This window comes from Frankliniella occidentalis, unplaced genomic scaffold (assembly GCF_000697945.3).
Source record: "Frankliniella occidentalis isolate FOCC.00 unplaced genomic scaffold, Focc_3.1 Scaffold210, whole genome shotgun sequence".
NCBI lineage: Eukaryota > Metazoa > Arthropoda > Insecta > Thysanoptera > Thripidae > Frankliniella > Frankliniella occidentalis.
This window is the reverse complement of record NW_026267336.1, coordinates 182,367-187,081: the sequence shown is the minus strand read 5'-3', so window position 1 is coordinate 187,081 and position 4,715 is coordinate 182,367.

Below are 4,715 nucleotides of genomic sequence, written 5' to 3'. Positions count from 1 at the left end.
CCCCCGTCGGAGACGAAACGTGAAAGTGGTTTATCGTTTTTCTTTACGCCTCCTTCCGTTTCGCGGAAATGATTTCCCCCCAGTTGGCCGCGCGCGCCCGCGCCCGCGCACGCTCTTAGGGGGCGCGTGGGTGATCTAGAAACCACGTAACTCTCGAGTCGCGTCGTAAATCGTTCGGAGATTTCGCAAAACGATGCTGTTAAAATTCCCGCGTCTCATCGTGCATGAGGAGCAGTAGCACGACGAGGAGCTTGCAGCGTGCTGCACGGTGCTGCAGGAGCGGCCGGAGCGAGAGCGGGGCAGCGGCGCCCTCCGGCCAAATAATATCGGAACGATGATATGCTAATGAGCCGCTGCAGTGTGTCGTGCGGCCGCCCTATTAATCTAGCGGGGAGGCCCACGTGACACACGTGGCGTGACACGTGGCGTGACGCGTGCGCGGCGCGTGTGCGTGAGCACTTGCAGCATCTGGACCGAACGGGATGCGCGCCGGCCCGCCCGGAGCAGGAGGACGCTCCGGCGTCACGCGCGCCCGCCGCGCGGTTGGTTGTCATTCACAGTCCAGCAGGAGGGTCGTGCACAAATTACGTCGTTTTCGGCGAGGGGGGGGGGTACTTTTATCACGTCACCATATTTCGACCCAGCGTTAACAAAATGAAGGTGTTTTGGTTTGGGAGACCATGGTATTTCTATCCCCGTAGGTGTAACATTTTTCGGGTGGGGTAACAATATCATAGCGTCTAAAAAGCTTCCAGTTTCAACCCTGAACGCGAGGGCCGTGAAAAAAGTACCCTACTTTCTGAAAGTGACATATATTTAGTGAACGGTCCCAGAGTACGATGGGGCCGTTGTTGGGGTTGTTTGTGCGTCCGCCTCCCTCTGCCGCTCCCGCGCCAATTAAGTGTGAAACAAGAAGACCGCGTGACGCTGACGGACATGGCGAGAGAAATTCATTACGATCGTTTTTGCATTTGATTGTTATTCACCACATGTGTGTGTGTGTGTGTGTGTGTGTGTGTGTGTGCGCGTGTGTGTGTGCGCGCGCGCGCGGCCGTAGTGAGGGGGACACAGCGCGTCTTAAAAAGTAATGCGGAACCCCTGGAACCCCTGGAACACGACGAAGCGACGACGCGACCGGGACGGAATTATAGTTATCGCCCGCGCGTCGTGGCACGTCGAGGCGAGGGGCCCATCGGCCCATCGGCCTCCGCAGGAATGGGGATAAGTACGGACTGGTGTTGGTGTGACGCCGGCGTGTATGTGTGTGTGTGTGTGCGCGCGCGCGCGCGAGTTTGACCGGGTGGCTAAAAGTTTTGGATCTGGTCCACGATATTATAATAAAAGGCCAGGCCAAGCAGCTATAGCAGCCCCGTCATCTCGGAGTCATCCGAACTATGGGAGAGTCTAGAGAAGGCCCGCCGCCGCCCCGCTGCCGCCCCGCTGCCGCCGCCTCGCCGCCCCCTGCTCGGACGACTCTCACGCGGAGAGTTAAATAGGGGGTCGATCGCCATCGGCCTCTTTAAGGAAGGGAATTCCATTCACTAAACATACGGGGCTCGCCCAAAAGAGACCTGCTTAGAGGAAGCTTAGCAAGGGGCGTATCTGGACGAATGGGGAAAGTATGGGTAGCAGGGGGCTGTGTGTCCATAGTAACATGATTTAAGCACATGATCCCAATGGGCATCCTGGTCCTGGTACTAATGGTCTGGTCTGGTCAACTCATGACCAACACGCTGGAATTTCTCTTCCAGAAGCGGCAACAACTGGGAACTGGGAAATGTTTGATTCGTCAGCCGACATTTGTCTTTCTCTGATCGCTGACACTACTAGACGGCGCGCTTGCCTATGGGGTGGCGGGTTCCATTTTGGCCCCCCAGTTTAAACTGCTCTCCCGTAAATAGGGAACCTTGAGCCTTTTGCGCTGCCTGCACCCGGACTGAGCCTAAGCCCCTCAACCTCCTCCGCCCCGCGCCCTTCATAAATTACCCCGTGGGCCGGGGGCCGGAGCGGCCCTTCGCCGGCGCATGAAAGTAAAGCAGCAGCAACAACAACAACAAAAAATGTTGCATACTCTCTCGGGAGATAATTTTGCAAATTTGGAGCGAAGGTTGCCGACTAACCACCGCGCAGCGCCTTTGGCGAGCCTCTGGTCACCGCGGCAGGGCAGGGCGCCGGGCGCCGGCGGCGGCGAGGTCACGGGGCAGCTCTCGGTGCAGCTCCCAGGCGCCGCTCCCAGAGGCGTGCATTACCTGTCGCTCAGGCGGCTCACTTTGGGCCCTTCTTTGTGGCACGCCAGCAGGACGACGCCGTCGATGTGAAATAGTTCATTGTTTGGCTCGCCGCGGCGCCAAACTATGCGCGCGTTATGAAAATGAACAGCGCGCTGCTGCTACTGCTGCAGCTGCTGTTGTTGCTGCTGCTGCTGCCAACGCTACGGTTTCAGCAAACTGCGCAAAGTGTTGTAAAGTTAAGATAAAAACAGGTGCAACAACCTTGAGAAAACTTTTATCCTCTGGCTGAGGTGGGGAGGTCCGGCCTGGAGAGACAGAAAACGACTGGAGTACTCTCGCTGCACTGGAATGGTTTTGGTTCGGGAGCAGTATAGTTAGTTCGCCAACCGAAACGACGCGGCGGGGACGGTGGTGGGATGTTGAAATGAACGATAATTGAAAAGGGAGTAATCTCCACAAAACAGTGGAGGACAGGCGTCACATTATGTATGCATAGAGGCGAAGGCTTAGATGCGGGGATTGGGAGAGAAAAGGAGGGGGGGGGGGGAGCCGGAGGCCGGACGGCACGGCACGGCCTCTGGTCCAGGACGGTAGCCTGCGCCGTACGGACCCCGCCGCAGGAAAGTGGATGAGCTTATATAATTGATACTACTTGATCGAGCACACCATCGGTGCAGAAAGAAAATAATAAAAAAGATTATCGAAAGAGCAAGCAGAGCAGGGAAAACGAGAGGAGAACGGAGGCACGCCAGAGATGAGGAGGCTGTCGGAGGTGACGGAGCAGGGAAACGGGGGGAAGGGGGGAAGGAAGGGGGGGATGGATTGGTGGTCAAATTAAAGTGTCGATGAATATTGAGGTTCGATCGCTTTTAAAATGGGCAGGTCCGTGGTGGCCACAACAACACACGCACGCACGATGCGCGTGAGACGGACCCCGGAGTAATGGAGGCCAGGACGACGTGTCAGTCACGGCGGCTGCCACCGTCCGCCGCCACCGGCCGCGCAGCGCCGCCATACCCGCCACCTGTTGGGGACGGAGAGGGCCGGCACGACGTCCCGCGGCGACAGGATAGGCCGCCGGGGCCGCGGCGCCGCGGCGCGCCGTCGACGGGACGAGCCTGACACGCAATTTTCATAATCACGACATAGAGGGGACAGGGAGGGGCTACCGGAGTTCGAACGGCCCGCTTCTTTGCTGAACGATATACCTCGATCGAAAATTGTTCCATCAAAAATAAACCCGTGAAATTTTGTTTGTATAAGTCTTGTATACAGTGACTTATACGGCTGACTACGGGGCGCATGCATCATGCACGAATCAGAATTGCCAGCAGAATTGTATTGGATTTGTCACCCGAAAAACAAGGTTCTTAAACCAAGTAAATACCCCTGATACAAGTTAATTTCCTAGACCTGTGCTAGGAAATAACTGACTCGATCGAAGGATATTTACTTGGTTCAAGAACATAGTTTTCTTTTGACGTATCCCGTGAATTATTGGGCGAAGTTTTTACGTGGGGACGCAAATGCATTCAAATATATCGCCACCTTGCTCTCCTGCATACCTCGCCAGCAGCTCGCCCCCCACTACTTGTCACTCACCGGCCCGGGCTCACCACGCTCACCGCGCTCCGACGGCTTCCTCGCGCCGCCCCGCCACAGGGCACCGCGGGGGCCAATCTCTCCCCATGAAAGTCACACTCCGTTCTCGCGGCTTCACTTACTTGAGCTTTTTCACTCATCGGCGCACTCACGGCCCTCGGCTCGGCTCCCGGGTAATGGCCGTGTGTGGGGCTCCCGAGGAGCGGCCGCGGAGGGGCCGGCAGGATGAGGCGTTTGGCGAGGAGGTGGTTAGAGACAATCAACCTCCGCTAACGCGGGGCTAGCAGCGCAGAGAGGAAAGGCTACCCGCTATGTGCCGACGCCTCGCTCCCCCTCATTTTCCCCCCTTTATTTCATTTTCCATACCTATGCGTTATGCATGTGTGTGTGTGTGTGTGTGTGTGTGTGTGTGCGTACGCGGCGTGTGGGTGTGAGCGATCACGACACGCTAGGCAACTTGCGGCTCTCTCTTACACACATACACGCACGCACACACTTACATGTGATAGTGCGGCTCCTGCTGCTGGACGCACCCACACTCACACACACACGCACACACACCGTTTCCCAGGGCGGTTAGCAGCGCGTTGTGGTTAGACCAGTAGCCTGGCCCACACGGCCCATCCTCCACCTCCTTCGACGGCGGCAGTGCGCGTTGCGTATATACACGCCAACGCCGGTGAGGCGTCCTCGGCTGGTCCGAGGGGTATTTACGCGCTAAGTACTTGATCGGCCGCCGTGCCGCCGCCGCCGCCGCTCTGCCTGCGGACTTGCGCCCGTCCCGCCTCGCTGTCCCGTCAGGCCGCCCCGCCCCGCCCCAGCGGGCTCGGCCGCCACTGCTCATTGTATTGTTAAATCATTACCGCCAGGGGGGCGGGGGGG